We start from the raw sequence: 22382 nt of genomic DNA on the forward strand, positions 1-22382 counted from the left end.
CACGGACTCCAATTGCCTCACAGTCGCAGGAAGACCGTTCCACAGAGCGGGTGCATGATTAAAAAAAAAGCTCTTTAACCCAGACTTCTTTTTCACCCTGGGAACACAGAGAAGTCCCGCATCCTGCGACCGCAAAGCCCGGGCCGGCACATAGGGTTCCACCAGATCGGCCAGATAAGACGGCGCCAGTCCATGAACAACCTTATGAGTCATTAATAAAACCTTAAAATCTGCTCTCACAGAGACAGGGAGCCAGTGTAAAGACGCCAAAATTGGTGTGATATGTTCAAATCTTCTGCTTCATATCAAATTCTGGCAGCAGCGTTCTGAACCAGCTGAAGACCCCTAATGCTGACTGCAGTAACCCTGAAAATAGGACATTACAATAATCTAGTCTAGAAGAAACAAAAGCATGAATCAGGGTCTCAGAATCAGCCATAGACAGGATGGGGTGGATCCTCACTATATTTCACAGATGGAAAAAAGCAGTCCTAATAACATCCCTTGTTATGTGTCGACGCGGGTTGAGGAGCGGACCTGCGTCTGACGGAACCCAGCGCTAAAATAACCAGAAAGCGGTTCCAATAACAAAAACAATTTATTGTTTCACCCTCTGGTGCATAATAAAGTGTAGAAACTAAAACAGCGTCATTCTGGTGGAGTGAAGGCTGGCACGCTCTCCAGCGCCCAAAAGGATCGAAGCCCGGCACTTCTGGACTCACTGTTACCGCCAAACACCCCCCAGGTGGACACAACAAACCGACTCTCTCTGATGTGTGCTAACAGCATGTGTCCCTCACCCTTCCTGCTTCACAGGCTCGATGTGTCAAACCCAGGCGCGGTCTTCAGCGTCTCACAAACGAACATCACAAGGTCGAGTTCCCGGCAATTCTGCTTGAATCACACATGACTTAAATGCAGAACGCCATCCAATTATTTGCTTCAGCTGAAAGTCTTTAAGGCTGCACGTGAGCACCATTCACAGGTGCTGCACATGATGTTGATGAGGGTGAAGGACTCTTCAGCCAGCACCTTCTCCACAGACAAATCAGTTTTCATGCCACCTGGAGAGCAAAGAAAAGAAAAGAACACCAAAATGTCCAGCCACACCCCCCAACACACAACATCCCTGATGTGTTTATGATGTTAGTGAGTTGCTACAGTGGACTGAGGATTTGGGTCCTGCATCACCTTTTGAAAATGATCAGTTTAGCAATGACTTTCAACTGGGGGTCATGTCTAGTAGTGGAGGTGGGATAATTGAGGCCAAACCTGGTGAGGTGGTGGTCTTGAAGTTAGACAGGCAGGCTTGTGACTGACCATTGGATCCTCTGTATGATTGCTTGTCAGACAAGACAGTCGCTTAGGTCCCTTGGGCAAGGCCCTTAATCCCCAAGCTGCTTTGCATGTGCAACAGGGCTTTGGTATCTGTGTGTGTGTGTGTGTGTGTGTGTGTGTGTGTGTGTGTGTGTGTGTGAGAGAGAGAGAGTCTGCATCAGATGGAAAAGTGCTGTACAAATACAATACATCTACATACCTCCTCCTCAGCCTGATGAACAGCACTCATAAAATATCACTTTTTAAATAATCAGTCTCAGTGATTACAGTAATACTGTGTTTGAAATATACTCAAAAATGGCCAATTTGTTAGAAAATAATTGTTTGGAAAAATATAAACGGCTTAGCAATGAGGTGTGACTTGACTGTATTTTTCGAAGTATCAGTTAGGAAATGCCGCTTGAAGAGGAAAAATCCCATATATAAATTGCACTGGAGTATAAGTCTGCATTATCTGTATTATCACCTCATTAATTTGGGATTTTTGTGCACTGTTATAGTGCACTTTTTATTTTTGGAAATTATTTTGTTTAGTGCTTTGATTCCTGTGAAAGTACTTCAGAAATAGTTACTCTAATTATTATTATAAATAATAAATGCATGTTTTTTTGGCATATAAACTGCACCTGAGTATAAGTTGCAGGACCTCCCAAATTAGTTACAAAAACAAACAAACAACAAAAAAGTGACTTTACAGCAAGTAAAATAAGGATTGAATACATCACCATTTTTCTCAGTAAAAATATTTCTGAAGGTGCTATTGACATGAAACTTACACCAGAGGTTGGAAACAACCCACATAATCTATAGATGTGAGTAAGTCCGTTCGGCTGCTCCCTTGTTTGCACTCAGGGTCGCCACAGCAAATCCAAGGTGGATCTGCATGTTGAATTGGCACAGGTTTTACACCGGATGCCCTTCCTGACGCAACTCCACATTACATGGAGAAATGTAGCTGGGGTGGGATTTGAACCCGGAGCCTTCTGAACTGAAACCAAGTGCATTAACCACTTGGCCACCACCCCTACATCATCCATAGATGTAAAGGATCCAAAACAAATAAGTTAAAAAATTAAGTTATGTGTAATAAAATGGAATGAGACCTCCTGTATGAAGAAACTAGCCGCATACATTGCTCAGGTGTGATTTTGGCCCATTCTTTCAGTCTTCAAATCTTGAAGGTTCCATGGACCTCTTCTATGATCTCTGATCTTGGTGATGGGATTGAGGCCGAATTGTGTCAGAATGACACATACGGCCACAGTCGGGAAGAATTGAGGTGCGGTCTGAAGACAGACAGACAGCAGTCTCTGAGCTGTCTGCATAGTTGGTCCCATTCGCTTGGCTGTTCCCAGCATGTTGCACAGTTCAAAACACTCTTGGAGCCATCAAGATGGGACACACATCTGACGGCGGTTTATATGCAGTTTCTGCATCTGATCACAGTCTGCATATTCTGACAGCATCATAACAGCATTTGAAATGATCTGATTACAGTTGATTGAGCTCTGAGATGGACTAGTTACAGCAAAGCCTGCCAGAATGTTGTGCCACGTATCGACACCTCAACTGGACCCCGGCCAGGGAGGGCAAAGGAAATGCTGATATGTAATAACAACTCGTTCAGCACCCCACAACACAGCTGAACGGGGTGTCACCGCTGTAATGCATGTATTATTACATGTTCACCTCCCAACCCTATAGCAGGTATGACTTGGAAGTGTTTCCCCAGCCCATGACAACATAAATAAACATGCAACTCACCTCTGGTACCCCAGAAGCATCCCACAGTGCAAACAGCAGCCAGGGGCCGCAGCATATGGTGAAGTCCCTTTCACACGGCTGTGCTGTGTGTTGGCAAGATTGATTGGCTCACAAATGCATCATCCACCTCGGCATAAATAAATCCCATGTGAAGCGCTGTCCCGCACTGATGTTGTGTTAAGATGTGTATCAAGTACGCTGAAATGGCCACAAGTAAGGAAAAAGGAAAAGGTGGATTGGAAAAAAAGTAAAAAAAAAAAAAAAAAAAGAACAAAATTCGCTGGCTGCGTCTGAAGAATGTTGCGCATATGGGGAAAGTTGGTTCACTGCCAGCACAGTCCAGCAGCAGTTTATAGAGTCCAGCCGGACGAATAAAATAGAGCAATGCTCCAGTAATTTGAGCATTATACTGATCAAACACCTAATTTTTCACCGGACGGTACAAGCAGCAGGTGATCACTGACAGTTGTGAGCCTTTTTGTGTGCGCCCCTGGGCCTTCTCGTGCATGCACGTGCGCCCCGCATGTGCATGTGGAGCGGCTCGTTCAGCCATTATGAACACACAAACACGCAGCTACATGAACATTTTGGCCACACACTCGCACGCCGGTTTCGCCGACCCCAAACATTGGTTCGCCCTGCCTTCACTGCTCATGTGTATTTCAGAGCATCAGCATTGTCATTTCTCAGCGTCAGCTGCAACCCACCTGCTTAAAACTGCACTCCAGTCATCATCTAGCTCAGTAACAGATATATGAAGCTTTTGTACAACAATGATTTCCACATAAATTCAGCCTTATTTTGTAATAAAAGGCGACGGATTGATCAGTGCGCAGCAGCTGCATGGCAGACGTCTGAGGTGCAGCTGCGCCTAGGTCATTTTGGTGCGTCAATAGTGAAATGAGGCGATTATCGCCATATTTTTGCTTAAAACAACCTTGTTTCTGCTTAAAAATGACTTGGGAATGAGTTAAGAGGTTTTATTTTGTCACTTGATGTTTAATAATCACATTATTCCATTTGATCACTTTGGGTGTCGAGACTCAGACGTGCTGTTGTGGTTCGAACTGACGCATGCGCAGTGAAGGCAGAGTGGACCAATTTTTAGGGGGGGGCTGTTCGGTCTGCGACACTGGTTTGATCACCTGCTCTGCACACGCACATGTGCGCACTCCGTCATGTGAGCGCTCCGTCATGTGAGAGAGACACACTCTTGCCAGTGCACCCTCCTCCTGATGAGAGGTCACTGAGCGCTAGGAATGTGAGGATGAGTGAAGATGTGATTGTGTGGGTGAGTGAGTGAGTGACAGCTCCAATGCCGGTGGCGTCTGACAGCAGTCTGTGTCGTCTGACTGTTGTCTAAAATATGTTTGGGCTGCATTGTGCAGGTGACCACACCTCTATTCCTCCCGACTACGTCCGGACCATTTTTGCAGTGTCGGCCTGGTTCCTGCACATTCTTGCTATGTATGACGGGGGCATTAATAATAACTTCCTGCTTCAATCCATCAGCACTCTGCAGGTGATGATGTTTCTCTTCTAAATAGGTTATATTTCAATCAGTTGGTGGTGCTAAATGAGGAATAAAAAGGGGAACAGAAATGTGGCTCCAGCATGGATTTAAGGTGTGTTCAGAGCGTCTGAATTTAAAGTTTCACATTCAGAAACATGCAACCTGCCCACTGAGAGAGCTGTTAAAGTTGTGCATTCTGGCGTTTTTCAGAGGCTCAGTGAATGAACAGTTTTTGCAAATATATACAGTATATTTCACAAATTCACAAATATTTGCAAAAAAATGTGTTTGATTTCCCTTGAAATGGCACTAGAGAGTCTCTTTAAAATTCTCACCGCTGTTATTCTTGTCCCCATCCCTCCATTTTCATTTAGTGGGTGCAATGAGATTTTAGATGTGGCACATTTTTATAAACCACTTAAGATAAGTGTGTGAGTGCAGCGAATTGCATTGAATTAAATACCTGAGTGAAATGAATTAGGCCATGATTCTCATAATGGTCGTACTCTTGCTCTCGCTCTCTCTCGGTATCTGTCTCTTCCTCTGCCTCTCAAACACTATTGAACTTATTTTTGGCAAGTCAAAGACAGAGTTTGTAAAAGTGAGCATAAATTTAAATTCAAAGGAGTGTGTCTTATGCTTAATCAGGAGGATACTCATCATCACGCAAACATCATCCTCACTGTGGAGGCTGGTGATGGCAGTCTTATGTTGGGGAGATCCTTCTCTGCAGCAGGCTCTGGGATTCATCTTCACATAGACATAACACTGGACACTTGTGCCACAAGAATGACCGATTATTTGTCTGATCATAAAGATTCAAAAAAGTGATGGAAATGATCTTGGGGTTGTGTTCACGAGTGGGGATGAGATGGAATGTGAGCTCGATGAGTGGATTGCAGACACTGTACCGGACTGTCATGGTGAAAAATAGTGCTGAGCCAGAAGGTGAGACTCTTTGTTTACCAGTCGATTTATGCCCCTATCCTCACCAGTGGTCTCTGGGTAATGGCCGATTGAACAAGGTCTGGATACAAGCGGCGGGAGTGAGATTCTTCTGTTGGGTATCTGGGCTGACGCTCTTGGACAGGGTGATCTCCAACTCCAACTTCCAACTCCTGATTGACCCTCTCAGCCTGCCCATTAGCCTGAGGGTGATCCCCGGAGGTGAGGCTGGAGGTGACTCCCAGGAGACGACAAAACTCCCCCCAAAAGTGTGAGACAAACTGGGGCCCTCCATTGGACACTATGTCCTGTGGGAAACCGTGTAATTTGAACACGTGGTTTAACAAGGCCTGTGCGGTTTCTTTGGCTGTGGGAAGCTTCGGTAGCAGTATGAAATGGGCCATCTTGGATAGACGATCTACCACTGTACGAATTACAGTATGTCCCTTGGAAGGAGGCAATTCGGTAACAAAGTCCACTGAGATGTGTGACCATGGTCGGGTGGGGACAGGTAACGGATGGAGCTTGCCGGTTGGTGATCGGTTGGACGGCTTGTGCATAACGCAAGTAGTACATGCCCCAACATATGCCGTGACGTCGGAGAGTAAACGAGGCCACCAAAATCTTTCCCGGATGAGTGTGGCTGTCTTTCCTATTCCTGAAAGGCAAGCGAAATGGCTGCTATGTGCCCAACAAATCACCTCCCCCCTGAGGCCCTCTGGTACGTACAGCCTCCCCGGAGGGCAGTCCTGAGGTACAGGAATATTGCGCGTTGCAGACCGGACTTTGGTCTCAATGTCCCAGGTAAGAACCGAAAGGAAGCAGGATGCGGGCAAGACGGACCCCGGTTCAGCCGTTTCATCCGATGGTTCTTCCCGACGAGAGAGAGCATCGGGTTTACCGTTCTTTGTTCCAGGCCGGTATGATAAAACGAAGTTAAAACGACTAAAGAAAATGGACCATCTAGCCTGTCTGGCATTGAGTCATTTCGCTGAGCGCAGATATTCGAGATTCTTATGATCGGTCCACACTAAAAACGGCACTTGTGCCCCTTCCAACCAGTGGCGCCACTCCTCCAAGGCCACTTTAACCGCCAACAGTTCGCGGTCACCGATATGATAATTACGCTCAACCGGAGTCAGTTTACGGGACAAAAATGCACAGGGATGTAATTTCTGATCAATGGGATGGACCTGAGACAAGACGGCACTGATCCCTATGTCGGAGGCGTCTACTTCGACCACAAACTGTAGGGCGGGGTCAGGGAGGAGCAACACAGGGGCCGTAGTAAAGCGTTTCTTTAGGACCTGAAATGCTTCCTCACACTCCGGAGTCCAGCAAAAGGACCGGAGTACTGAGGTGACATTATGCAGAGGGGCAGCTACCACACTGAAATTTCGAATGAACCTTCGGTAAAAGTTTGCGAATCCAAGAAACCTTTGGACCTCCTTGCGATCCTTAGGTGTAGACCAATCACGCACAGCGGCTACCTTAGCTGGGTCCATCTGGATGGACCTTGGTGTAATTATAAATCGTAGAAATGATACAGTGGACTTGTGAAATTCGCATTTTTCTGCTTTTACATATAACTGATCACGTAACAGGGTCTCAAGCATGGTACGCACATGTCGAGAGTGTGTTTCAGCATCCGGGGAAAAAAATCAGAATATCATCGAGATACACAAACACAAATTTACCCAAAAAATCTCGTAGCACAAATCAGGTTTTGAAATACCACAGGTGCATTGGTTAAACCAAAGGGCATGACTAAATATTCATAATGGCCAGTGGGAGTATTGAAAGCGGTCTTCCATTCATCTCCCTGTCTGATTCGCACTAAATGATAGGCATTGAGGAGATCGAGCTTGGTGAAGATTGTGGCGCCTTCTAGTAGTTCAAACGCGGAAGCTATTAGGGGCAGGGGATAACGGTTCTTCACAGTGACGTCGTTAAGCCTGCGATAGTCAATACAGGGACGGAGTGACTTATCTTTCTTTTCTACAAAGAAAAACCCCGCCCCTGCGGGAGAAGATGGTAGACGAATCAAACCGGCCTCCAAGGATTCCCGGATGTATTCGTTCATGGCGATGCGTTCAGGACCGGTCAGAGAAAATAGTTTTCCCCGTGGGCGACTCGTGCCCGGAAGTAGCTCTATGGCACAGTCATAAGAACGATGAGGTGGCAGTGACTTTGCCTTGACTTTGCTAAACACTTCGGATAAGTCGTGGTACTCAGTAGGAACGCCTGCCAAATCAGGGTTAAGGGGATCAGCGACCCTCACGGACATCGCGAAACAGCGCCCCGTACAGGTGGAGCCCCAGGAAGTGATTCGTCCGTCGGACCAGTTTATAATCGGACAATGTATTTTTAACCAGGGATGCCCCAAAATGGCGGAGTGAGTCATTTCATCGAATACATGAAAGCTGATCGTTTCTGAATGGGTACCGGCTATGATCAACTGAACGGACTGAGTGCGGTGGGTGATGTGACCCAGTACATGACCATCAACGGCATGCATAACCAGCGGCCGTGTGAGACGGTAAAGCTTGAGGTGTAAAGACCTGGCGAGAGAAGATTGCACTAAATTCGCGTCAGAACCTGAATCAATAAATATCGGAACTGAACATGACGGATGATTGGAAATTAACCTGGCCGTGATCACATTTTGAGGAGTGACAGAAGTAATAGAATATTGACTCACCCGGCGTACCTGTTGTGTCCGCATGGGGGCACCCCTGGCTTGGCACTCAGTGACCACATGACCCGCCAGACCACAATAGAAACACAATCCCTGGTCTCTCCGACGCTGCTGCTCCTCGGTGGTCAGCCGGGTACGACCCAACTGCATCGGTTCATCTGAGGCTGCATGAGACGAGCTGGAGCTGGAAGCCGAGGACCCGACGTGACGAGCGGATGAAGATTCCGAGAGCTGGAACGAGGCGCGCACGTCTCGTCGGGGCAGATCCGCCAGCCGGCGATCAGTGCGGATGGCTAACGTGATTAGCTCGTCCAGTTGTTCCGGGAGGTCGACAGCTATCAGCTGATCCTGGATCTGTGTGGACATGCCTTGGAAGAACACGTCTTGGAGGGCGGCCGGGTTCCACTCGCTCTTAGCCGCGAGAATGCGGAAATCAATGGCGTAGTCGGCGACACGTCTGTTTCCCTGCCGGAGACGCATCAGGGAACGGGCTGCCTCACGGCCCGGTGACGTATGCTGGAAAACCTGGCGGAGTGCGGTCTTGAAAGCCTGGAGCGTTCCACACGCCAGAGACTGCCTGCTCCACTCTGCCGAAGCCCACGCCGCTGCCCAGCCAGTGAGGTGAGTTATGATGAAGGCGATCTTCGCCCTGTTGGACGGAAACATTGCTGACATTAACTTGAAGTGCAGGTCGCATTGTGTAAGGAAAGGCTTGACATCTCCGGATTCCCCGGAGAAATGCTCAGGTCGAGACAGCTGATTGCAGACGACAGGGGCAGCTGTAGGCAACGGTGGGCCCGCACTCGGTCCTGTCGGCGGCTGGTTGGTAGAGGCCGAGGTGGACGGAGCCTGAGGCGTCAGGGAGGTTACGAGCTGGTTAATCTGTGCGCTTACTGAGGACATGAAGGCGTCCTGTCTCTTGGCCAGGTCAGAGATACCGGTGCTTAGGACGGTGATGCGGTCCTCTTGTTCTGCCAGCTGGCGGCTATGGTGATGAACAGCCAGCTGGAACGGGTCCTAGTCCGCTGTCTCCATTGTGGGCCTGATCGTTCTCTCAGGGGTGTCAGACAAAGAAGGCAGGAGACAAATGCAGGACTCACTTAGCAGCTCTAGTGCAAGGAAGCATTTACTGAGAGGCTTAGCTGGGTACGGTACACAGGAAGGCAGTCCAAGAAAAGCAAACAAGTCCAAAACATCAGGCAAAGGCGTGGTCAAAAAATACAGGCAGGCGGTCCAAACACAAGGTGGAAGCAGGACATAGACAGAGCGAGGTACAGAGCTTGAAACAATGGCACAGGGCACAATGATCAGGCAAAAACCCGGTGCAACGAGTGGTGTTTAAATACCCCCAGCAGAAGGTGCAGAAAGACCCAGAACAAGGCGTGACCCAATCACAAAGAACCGCCCCCCACCAAGCTCAGAGAAGGCAGCCAAGAGACATACAGACCAGAAAAACCCAAGCAAAGCACCCCCAGCCAGAAAAGCAACAAAATCCAAAACCAAAACTCCACATTTACAATAGAGGGCAAACACAATACATGACAGGTGAGAAGCTTGACTATCCAGGTGGGACTCGAATATAGCTGTTGTGACTTCTTATGGGGGCATCTGGTGAGAATACCCCCTGGTCGTCTCCCCAGGGAAGTCTTCCAGGCAAGGCGAACTGGGAGTAGGTCTTGGGGAAGGCCTAGGACACCCTGGAGGGATTATATTTCTCAGCTGTTTTCGGAATGCCTCGGGATACCTCAGGAAGCGTTAAAGGACTTAGCTGAGGATAGGGAAGTGTGGGTGGAGCTGCTTGGTCTGCTACTACCATGACCTCTAAGTGGCAGAAAATGAATGATTAAAGGATGCAAGTTATTGGTTAAGTTGACATGGTTTTAAGAAGAGAGAGTTTGCATCATCTGTCATGCTTAGTTATGATGTTATGAGGGAACGCGTCATATGTCGTAGAAACCAGTTTGACGTTGACCTTGTTTAACCTTTACCTTTGCGACCAAGAATTCAACACAATCAACGCTATTCCATTTATTAATTCTATTAGCTTAATCAATAATTTGTGTAACTTCTGACCAAAACTTGAGCAGCTTTAACTTTTGACTCGTGAGAAATTGACTTTTGTCACAATTTTTTCTGTTTCTACACTATAACTCTATAACATTCAGTCATAGATAGTCCAAACTAACTAACTAGGATCAGACAAATAATGTGGTGTACTTTTCAGTATGATTGTAGCATTTTTGAATTTTGACCCTGTGCAACACTTCATTACTTGTCCACAGTTGCCACTCTGGGAGAGCGACCATATATTTTTGTGTAGGTCATGGGACACTGAGACTGGATTGTATTTAGAACCGATTATGTCAAAATGTCCTACAGGCTCACTGAATACTTAAGTTTTGAATCCATATTTCACGTGTGTGTGGTTTAGCGGTCGATCAGGCCATGGTGGACTCTCCCTTTGTCTTTTCATTGAAGCAACCAGAATATCCAATTTTCTGATGCACAAACAGTAAAGGTCATCCAAATATATATACGAGGGCTGTCCGTAAAGTATAGGTCCTTTTTATTTTTTTCAAAAACTATATGGATTTCATTCATATGTTTTTACGTCAGACATGCTTGAACCCTCGTGCGCATGCGTGAGTTTTTCCACGCCTGTCGGTGACGTCATTCGCCTGTGAGCACTCCTTGTGGGAGGAGTCGTCCAGCCCCTCGTCGGAATTCCTTTGTCTGAGAAGTTGTTGAGAGACTGGCGCTTTGTTTGATCAAAAGTTTTTCTAAACCTGTGAGACACATCGAAGTGGACATGGTTCGAAAAATTAAGCTGGTTTTCAATGAAAATTTTAACAGCTGATGAGAGATTTTGAGGTGATTCTGTCGCTTTAAGGACTTTTCACGGTGCGAGACGTTGTGCAGCGCTCTCAGGCAGCGTCATCAGCCTGTTTCAAGCTTAAAACCTCCACATTTCAGGCTCTGTTGATCCAGGACGTCGTGAGAGAACAGAGAAGTTTCAGAAGAAGTCGGTTTCAGCATTTTATCCGGATATTCCACTGTTAAAGGAGATTTTTTTAATGAAAGACGTGCGGGTGGATTGCAGCGTCAGCTCGCAGCCGCCGCGACGCTCCGTCACAGGAAAAACACCTCTGTTGGAAGCCTTAAGGACAAGTTGGAACATCTCCAGCTGATAAACAATTTCTCATATACTCACTCCACTGAAAGCCATCAAAAGCCAACTGGATTTTAACAAATGGTTATCAACACGGAGGTGTTTTTCCTGTGCCGCCGCGCCGCGTCGGCTGCGTCCCGACGCGCGGACCCGTCTGCACGTCTTTCATTAAAAAAATCTCCTTTAACAGTGGAATATCCGGATAAAATGCTGAAACCGACTTCTTCTGAAACGTCTCTGTTCTCTCACGACGTCCTGGATCAATAGAGCCTGAAATGTGGAGGTTTTAAGCTTGAAACAGGCTGATGACGCTGCCTGAGAGTGCTGCACGACGTCTCGCACCGTGAAAAGTCCTTAAAGCGACAGAATCACCTCAAAATCTCTCATCAGCTGTTAAAAGTTTCACTGAAAACCAGCTTAATTTTTCGAACCATGTCCACTTCGATGTGTCTCACAGGTTTAGAAAAAATTTTGATCAAACAAAGCGCCAGTCTCTCAGCAACTTCTCAGACAATGGAATTCCGACGAGGGGCTGGACGACTCCTCCCACAAGGAGTGCTCACAGGCGAATGACGTCACCGACAGGCGTGGAAAAACTCACGCATGCGCACGAGGGTTCAAGCATGTCTGACGTAAAAACATATGAATGAAATCCATATAGTTTTTGAAAAAAATAAAAAGGACCTATACTTTACGGACAGCCCTCGTATATATTTTTCTTTGTGATAATTTCATCCAGGAAAATCATAACGGAGGACATCATGCAGAGAAACTTGTGATTCTGTATCTAAACAAGGATCACACTCATTTATGACATAATCTGTCTCAGTGCTCATTTTCACAGGCTGCTTTGAAGATGCTGAATTCCCAAATGAAAAACACGGATAACAAAATTTGCATAAATCAGCATGTAACAGGATTTGAAACAGACACACAGTAATCTACTCGTGCTGAGATCAGACTTTTAAAAGTTGCACTCACGGGGGCCGGTATTTGCTGTGACCCCCCAACCCCCAGTCCCCTCCCTCTTAGCCTGTTTATGACGTGATCTATTTGTCGTGATGATCAGTGACTCCGTGCGAGCGATTAATCTGAGCAGGATCCCCTGACACGATGCCGTCACCACTGTCCAACGTTAACACACGCGCATGACAAACACTTAATTAATGCATTCACAAACACCCACAGTGCATGCACGCAAAGGTGGACACATGCATGGCTGCGCAAGTGCTAATGTGCACATATGGCGGATATGCACACATGCTGTCCACTGGGTGACATATACAGATGGGTGCTGCCTCACGTTTTATGGAGGAGTGGCCATTCATCACTCTGACCCCGTTGTGGGACAGACACTTCACATACATAGTGTCCTGCACGGAGGAGACCCCTTCCTTTCCTTCTGGAATAAACTCATCTGTGCCTTTATTTCTAATTTATTTATTTGTCTCCCTCCCTCTTGCTTTCACCCCAGCAGCAGCTATCATTAATGATGCTGGCATTACGGGGACAAGGCACTTCATTGTCCTCTCACCAACCCTCATCCGCCCGTCCTCTGCTTCCATTTTTATTCATTTATGCCATCTTCCCTCACATCCCTCAAGATGTATATTAATGCTAATGGCGATAAGGTGCAAATTCATTGAGAGGGAAATGAGGGAGCCCTTTAGGATGTAAACAGAGGGAGTGAAACAAAATGGTCAGCTGATACAAATGGGATCCGCATAATGATGCTGAACCGTGATTTTGACCACTGGACGAGTCTTTGTACAGACAGACATACAGGCTGAACTCATTGCCCCCCCCCCCCCCCCCCCACCACCACTTTCTTTTAACCCATTATCTTTTATGTGATATGAAAGCAAACACATTTATGAAGTTTCATGATGTGAGTTTCCTCAACCTAGTGTGTCTGCACAGTAGATGTGCAGGAATTTTATTTTTCCACATCTGCAAAAATGAAATAGAAAGAAGGAAAACTGCCACTTGAAAGTTTCTTTGGCCATAAAAAGAACATTAGCAAAAGATGGAAAAATGAAATTGCCGCCTCAAATTGTTCACATAAGCAAGAAATTCTGTTTTAGCAAGGAGAAACCGTCCAGCTGTGTTTTTTGTTTTTTTTATTTTGAGTTGACACAGTTTGAAACAATTAGCTGGACCCAGGTTAAGAACTTTATCCAAGGTGAGTTTAAGTTACCCCAATTTATTATTGCATTAAAAAGATGGCTTGGGTGGAAGAGCAGAAGCTAAAACGAAACAAGAAATTTGGACTTATGTTGACATTGTTTAACCGTTGTCCAGCTTCGTTCCTGTAGGTGGTGCTTCGTTAGGATTTTCAAACTGTTAAAAAATGTGAACGAATCCCAACGACAACCTCAATTCATGTGTATTTCGTTTTGCTTTCTGCCTTGATGGTTCCTTGTCGTTTACGTAGTTCCCGTAACGTCAACGTTGGCTGTCGTCCAACTTTGTCCGACCTCCCGAGTTCGATATCTTGCATGAAAGCTGACGATGTCTGAACGGATCAATAACTAAAGCTCAGACGAGCTGCATGTAACATCCTTGTATTGCTGATGATAGAAGCAACCTTTTCATACAGAAACAATAGCGGCAAGAACGTTTTATCAACTACTGTAACTATTTACGCACGTTCCTGCCATTTGTGGCTGGTCTGCGTGTGCACACACGTTGTCAAGATGACCAAATCCCACCCCTGCGAGTGCTGTGGACATGAGCACAGGGCTGACTGCTCTCGGTCTCATACCCGCTGTCGGTCACGTCATCATGAATGTTTCATTTTGATTTCATTTAAAGCGTCAAGGTAGACGTTCACTTCATTTTTCTTTTGTTAGGTCTGGTTTTGTTTGTTCTTTTTTGCGCTCCTGATTTGCAGGCTTTTTGGTGATGGGAAAAGTGCAGGATCATTCATTGACCTTTTTGCGTCAATTTGTGACTGTGACTTTTTTCTTTCGTTCAGCTATCGTTGGTCAGGTTCTTGGGTTATGGCTGTTTTTCTGTGCTGTCTGTCTCTCAGTCTATCTTTCTGCTTGGGTTTACTCTGTCCTGTTTCTTGCCTTCTTCGCTTTGTTCTTGGTGGTGGTGTCTCCCCCTGTCTGGCCACACCCTGGTTCTGGGAGGTTCTCCATTTATAAGTGGGCTCACCTCACCAATGAAGAAAAGGAGTGCCGCTGTGTGGAGGGACTTTGTTTCTACTGTGGACAACCTAGTCATGTGCTTTTACATTGTCCAGTTAAGGGTGCCCTGGTGCGGCCAAGAGCGGTAGTGTGGGTGAGTCAAAGCTCAATTATCCCCTCTTCTCAGAATATGATAAATGCTGAACTAAAGTCTGATTCGTCCACCATGGTCTGCCCAGTATTTATTGATTCTGGTGCCGATTCTAACGTAATGCTATCTTCTCTTGCCAGGTCCCTCCATCTTAAGTTGTACCGACTCTCACTGCCTTTGGTGGTTCATGCGGTGAATGGCAGCCCACTGAGCCAAATCATATTCCAGACGCAATCAGTTTGTATGACCATACCCAATAATCATTCTGAAAACATCAATTTCCATATTTTCGACAAAATGACTCACCCAGTTATCCTGGGGCACCCCTGGTTGCAACGCCACAAACCCCGGCCTGACTGGTCTCTGAGGAGGATAGAGTCCTGGGGACCAGCTTGTAAAAATGTTTGTCTAACTAAGCCTGTCAGCACTTCTGATATAATAAGTCAGATCTAGAGGGGGTTCATGCATGTTATCATGACCTTGCTGACATAATTAGTAAGGTGAAAGCCAAATCGCTTCCTCCTCACTGCGAGTACGATTGTGCCATAGAGCTTTTCCCAGCGGCCGCTCCCCCCCGTGGAAAGTTATTCTCTCTTTCAGCACCTGAACGCGAGGCCATGAACACATATATTCAAGAATCGCTCGTGGCTGGGTTGATCCGTCCCTCATCCTCTCCCGCTGGGGCGGGATTCTTCTTTGTAGAGAAGAAGGACAAATCACTCCACCCCTGTACAGATTATTGAGGCCTCAATGACACCACTTATTTCAACTGCATTCAAACTATTGGACGGAGCGAAAATCTTTACCAAGTTGAATTTACAGAACGCTTATCATTTGGTTCGTGTTCACGCTGGGGATGAATGGAAGACCGCTTTTAATACTCCCACCGCTTCAGTGTGAGTATCTTGTAATGTCGTTTGGTCTCACTAATGCCAATGCAGTATTCCAGAATCTCGTGAATGACGTGTTGCGTGAATACCTCAACAAGTGTGTTTTTGTCTATCTTGATGATATATTAATTTATTCTCCTAACCTAGAGACGCACATTCAACAAGTACGTTTCATTTTACTGGACCCTATTATGAAATAATTTCTATGTCAAAGCTGAAAACTGGGTTTTGTTTGAAAACTTGGGTTTTGTAATTTTGGAGGGACAAATACAGATGGACCCGGCTAAAGTAGCTGCGGTCCATGAGTGGGCGGTTCTGAAGACGTGCAAGGATGTTCAACGGTTCCTGGGTTTCGCCAACTTTTATCGCAAATTCATCCGCAATTTCAGAAAGATCGCAACTCCATTACATAATGTCACATCTTTGCTCTGTTCGTTTGTGTGGACCCCTGAGTGCGAGGAGGCGTTCAGGAACCTAAAGAATTGTTTCACAATGGCCCCCGTGTTGCTCCTTCCTGACCCTGCACGGCAGTTCGTGGTTGAAGTCGATGCATCCGATGTTGGTATTGGGGCAAGTGCTTTCTCAAACGGGGTCCAACGATAACAAGTTGCATCCTTGTGCTTTTCCATTGGAAAAACTCACTGCCGCCGAGTGCAACTATGGCATCGGTGATCGCGAACTGCTGGCGGTGAAAGTGGCCTTGGAGGAGTTGCGTCGCTGGTTGGAGGGGGCACAGTTGCCTTCTTTGGTCTGGACAGATCATAAAAACCTGGCGTATTTCCGCACCACCAAATGTTTAAACACGTGTCAGGCCCGGTGGGCCATCTTCTTCAGCTGGTTTAATTTCGTTTTGTCATATCGTCCGGGATCAAAGAATGGCAAGCCTGATGCGCTCTCCCATTTAGATGACTCCACCAACTCCCCTCCTACTCCCGAGCCAGTTCTGCCTGAAAAATGTTTTGTGCCTGCTCTAACCTGGAGTATCGAGTCAAAGGTTAGGTTGGTATTGGGAAATACTCCTCCCCCCCAGATTGCCCTACTGGCAAGTTATTTGTTCTGACCTCTCTCAGAAGGGAGGTCATTTAATGGCGTCATGATAGCCATTTTTCGTGCCACCCGAGCGCCCATAGGACGATGTACATGCTCTCTCAGAGGTTTTGGTGGCCAAAGATGTTGTCAGATGTAAAAGAATATGTGAATGCTTGTTCTGTCTGTGTTATGCATAAAACTTCCACGTGTCCACCCGCAGGTGCTCTTTTGCCTTTACCTATTCCGGTTCGGCCCTGGAATCATATCTCCATGGACTTTGTGACTGGGTTACGCCCTCTAGAGGCAACTCTGTAATCATGATGGTGGTTGATCGATTCTCCAAGATGGTCCATTTCGTACTGTTGCCTAAACTCCCATCCGCTAAGGAAGCTGCTGAAGCCTTGTTGGTGCATGTTTTTAAGATACATGGGTTGCCTCAAGACATTGTCTCTGACCAGGGTCCCCAATTTGTTTCTCATTTCTGGAGGGAGTTCTGTCGGCTTCTCAGGGTCACGGCTAGTCTCACCTCAGGCTACCACCCTCAGGCTAATGGTCAAGCTGAACGCCTTAATCAGGAGCTAGAAAAGGTTCTACAAATTTTGTCCTCCCAATTTCTTGCCTCCTGGTCCACCCATCTACCCTGGATTGAACTAGCTCATAACTGCCTGCTTACCGCTGCCTCTGGTTTCTCTCCGTTCCATGTTGCCTTTGGTCATCAACCTTCTCTTTTCTCCTCCACAGAGTTACGCTCACCTGTTCCTTCCACGCTGGGCCTTATTATGCGGTGCCAACAGACCTGGGACTGGGCCTGGAGGGCCCTGTTGCGGTCCTCCAAGAGCTATAAAGTGGCGGCAGACCGCAAACGGTCCATGGTGCCCTCCTACACTCCGGGACAACGGGTCTGATTGTCCACTCAACACCTGCCTCTACATGGTATTCCTTGTAAAATGGCTCCCAGGTTTATTGGCCCTTTTCCAATAGCTAAGATTATTAATCTGGTCTCTGTCCGTCTTTCTCTTCCTAGGTCTATGAGAGTCCACCCTACCTTCCACATTAGCCATCTTAAGCTGGTCCATTCCAGCCCTCCAACCACGCTTTTTGCCTGATGTTTTTGATCCACTTGCTCTGCTTGGACTGCCTTTCTGTGTACCGACCACAGCCTGTTCTCCCAATAAATGTATTTTCACCACTAAGCTGTGCTGCTGTGTTCTGCATTTGCATCCATCCTGTCCTGCCTATCGAGCCTGTTATCGTCATGTGCTGTGTTACCGGGCCCTTAAAGCTTCATGGATCAATCCCTGACATCTCCTGCTTCTCAAAGTTTCCTTGAGCAACACATAGAAATCCAATTTTTTTTCTTAACTCATTTGTTTCAGCTATTTTAAGCCATAAAATTTGAAATAATTAGGGACATAATCAATGACTGACAGCTACTACACTGGGTCCAGCTGCTAGCAGAGGTCACTAGCTGCTCATGACTCTATCGTTTCTGACCTTTTTGAGTATTTAATTCAAAATATCTGTGATAATGTAGGTTACTGTGTTATTAATTGTACTAATGGATCATCTAAAAAGTCTGTGCTGTACTATTTGTGTAAATTGAAATTTTAGTATTTAATTTGTTTGCTAGCACCCCTAGCACTTATTACCAGGTATCATCTCGGTGATGTTAGCCACAACAATAATGCCACTGAGGCAGTATTTGGGTATACGTTTTTCATTTCCATTGGATTTGAAAGACACCACCCAGTCTGCAAAAAATGTGTGTTAATCTAACACCCAAACCAAAGTTAGCCTGTTAGCCTTAGCTAGCTTGGTAGGTGGAGACAGTGAAGTGTATTCCCCACCAATGGTCATGCCACTCTTGCCCATGAAAATTCAGTAAGGTATGTCTTCTATAATACATTCCAATTCTAAGGTAGAACTATACTAGTATATGTTAAGGTATATTTAAACATCTAAAAAAAGAAGAGTAGAATAGAAGAGTAGAACAGAGTAGAGTAGAGCCACTTAGGTGCCTAGTCTTGAGAACCTGGGATGGTAGGTTGAAAAATTTTTTTTTATCCCATGGGAACTTTCCCTACCCACCTAAGTGTCTCAAGAAAATGGACATCATGTATATAAGTGATATTTACACAATCAAGGTAATAAACAACATATACAAGAAATATAGTTACTACATAATATTATAGGAGTTAGCTACTAAAACCTAAATATTAGCTACTAAAACCTAAGTATCCATACAGGAGAAGATTGTAGTATACGTATACCTAGTTTATAGACTTGTAGTAAAGTTATTTTATTATAGAAACAGAAGCTGTAATATGTTTTAGGTATCTATCTAAAGTACACCCTGCTAGCTTACTATAGGAAGACAAAATACATACTCTGTATCAGGGGTGGCCAAGTTCGGTCCTCGAGAGCCACCTTCCTGACACTCTTAGTTGTCTCCCTGCTCCAACACACCTGAATCCAATGAAAGGCTCATTAAAAGTCTGCTAATGAGTCTTTCATTGGATTCAGGTGTGTTGGAGCAGGGAGACAACTAAGAGTGTCAGGAAGGTGGCTCTCAAGGACCGAACCTGGCCACCCCTGCTCTATATGCTATCTAATGGAAACCCCAAACCCCATGATCGACCCCTTTCATCATTTACGGGTTGGCTGGGAGTTGGGCGGAGTTGGACGCTGCCACCTTGGCGACAAAGTGTCACGCTATTTAAGTTCGTAACCCGCACATCAGGAAAACTACAGCTGACATCACCGAAGGATTGTCTAGGGTATACACATCTATGCTTGCAGCTGTGTGTGTTTGGGGTTCGACTGGATGGGTCCTGTTTACTAAGATGAAGAGTGAGCTGGAGAACGTGATGGAGAGAACAAGAAGTGAAGGATGGATGGAAGGTGTAGGCGAAGAGGAGAGATCAACACCACACTAATTGTTTCCTCTGAACTCCCACCGAGGCGCAAATCAGCCATTCATCACTCCACTGCAATTGGTCCAGCTCAGACACTTTGGCAAATGAGGCCGTCTTCTCGCTCCATCCATTAAAACGGCATCAACGCACCGTATGTAGGTGATGCCGTGAAAGCAAAGTTTGTCTGTGCATACAAAGCCGAGGCGGGTTTTTTGGCCCGTCGATTCTTCAGTATGGCTGAAAATAATATGCTCAGATTTTTCATTTTCTTCTCATTTGAGGCGACGCCGTCAATCGGTTCTGCTAAATCAAATGGAAAATCATCAGCCAGAGTTTTTTTCCAAATGATGCTGATGCTTCTGCACACTTGTGGATAAAAGGCAGCCAGACATCAAATGGAGATTTAAGAACAAAGCCGTGACATTGTAAAACACGGCCTTGAAGTTTATTGTTTTTATTAAACAGCAGTAAGGAAGCTTTCTAATAAGCAAGTGAAATTGGCTCGTAGCTCCAGCTCCAGCTGTGAACGCCTCGCCAAATGAAAATATGACAGTGAGAAATCAAATCACCAGTAATCGCTGCTGCAGACATCTGCGTTCATTCACTTAGGCTGACACCACAGAGTAACAACCGTGGAAATTCCTTGATGATTCTCCATAATTCCCACCTATTTAACAGCAAATGCCAATAAAACCCAGAAATGTGCTTTTGATTTGATGTATTATTCTACCAAAATCCCATTCTTCAATGATTTCTGCACTGATTTAATATAAAAATCCACCTTCATGTATAAATTAAGTTTCCTTACTGTTGTGGAAAAAGTGATAAAATTCCCATGTTTATATTTTGATTCATACTGGAGGTGGAAATTGGTGATTTTGAAGAATTGGAATTAAGGCATAGCATGTGCACAAAATGGATCTTTTTTTTTCATATACTCAAGCATACATGTGTATTTTTTTTTTACTGCGTGCCCTCACAACCACCTCAACCTTTAAAAATAATGAAAGAAAACAACAAAAAATATTACCAAAGAAAATGAAATGCTGGGGATCACATATTCAACATCATTTAAGCAAAAAGTTTGAACTAAAAGGCAAAGGCAAATTTATTTATATAGCACCTTTCATGCACAAAGCAACTCAAAGTGCTTCACAAGATTAAAAACAAAAACACCTTACATTACAGGATTAAGAACATTAAAAACAAGACATTTGAATTACAATAAATGGAAATGTATATATATATATAGAAAATAATACAATATTTAATAAGTTATAGAAAGGCAGCATTGAATAACAATGTCTTAAGCCCAGATTTAAATAGACTAACTGTTTGGGCAGACCTCAGATGTTCAGGTAGTTTGTTCCATAAATGAGGACCATAAAAACTAAAGGCTGCCTCACTGTGTATAGTTGGAATTCTAGGGACACACAGTAAACCTGTCCCAGATGACCTGAGGACTCTGGGCGTCGCACAAGGAATCAACATATCTAGTATATACTTTGGTGCAAGACCATTTAACGCTTTATATACCAACAATAATATTTTAAAATCTTTCCTATGACTCACAGGAAGCCAGTGCAAATTTTTGAGGACTGGTGAAATGTGATCGAATTTTCTGGTATTTGTAAGAACTCTTGCTGCAGCGTTTTGAATTTGCTGAAGCTGTCCCAATGATTTTTTACTAAGGCCTGTGAAAACACCATTACAATAATCAAGCCTGCTAAAAATGAAAGCATGAATAAGTTTTCTGATATCTTGTTGAGACAGTAGATGTTTAATTCGTGCTATATTTTTTAGATGGTAATAAGCAGACTTAGTGATAGCTTTTAAGTGATTGTCAAATGTTAGGTCAGAATCAATAATGACACCGAGATTTCTGACTTGGTTTGTGGCAGTTAGTGAGATAGAGTCAAGGTAAGTCATAACCTTTGACCTTTCATTTTTGGGGCCGAAGACTATCACTTCAGTCTTATTTGAATTAAGCTGAAGAAAGTTCTGACACATCCACTCATTGATATGACTTATACATTCATTTAATGATTGTAGGGGACTTAGGTCTTGGGATGATACTGAAATATAAAGTTGAGTATCATCTGCATATGTATGATACAAATTATTGTAATGTTCCTTAATTTTAGCTATGGGCAACATTTAGACATTAAACAAAAGGGGCCCAAGAATGGACCCTTGAGGAACCCCACATGTTATCCTTGTTTTATCTGATTTATAATCACCAATTGAGACATAATACTCCCTGTATTGAAGGTAGGATTTGAACCAATTTAAAACAGTACCAGTGAGTCCTACCCACTTTTCTAATCTGTCAAGCAATATGCTATGATCTACAGTATCAAAGGCTGCGCTGAGGTCTAACAAAACCAAAACAGTGATTTTGGACGCATCATTATTTAGGTGAATGTTGTTGAGAACTTTGATAAGTACCGTCTCTGTATTATGGTTAGGTCGAAATCCAGATTGAAATACATTAAATATATTATTCTGTGTCATAAAGTAATGAATTTGCTGGAAAACTGCTTTTTCAATAATTTCCTAAGAATGGAAGATTTGATATTGGTCTATAATTATTTAATACAGATGCATCCAGGTTGGACTTTTTCAAAAGTGGTTTTATGACTGCAATTTTTTTTTTTTAAATACAAAACAAAATCATAATTTGTCAATCAATATAACAGTAATGTCTGTCTAGTGCACAAATGAATAGATTTCAGTCACTCTTTCCAGATTTACAGAACTGGGCAAAGATTAAATGTGCCTAAAAACATTTTACAATAAAAAGCTAATCCACAATTTATGAACTGAAGACAGTAAG

The sequence above is a fragment of the Thalassophryne amazonica genome, chromosome 20, assembly GCF_902500255.1.
Source record: "Thalassophryne amazonica chromosome 20, fThaAma1.1, whole genome shotgun sequence".
NCBI lineage: Eukaryota > Metazoa > Chordata > Actinopteri > Batrachoidiformes > Batrachoididae > Thalassophryne > Thalassophryne amazonica.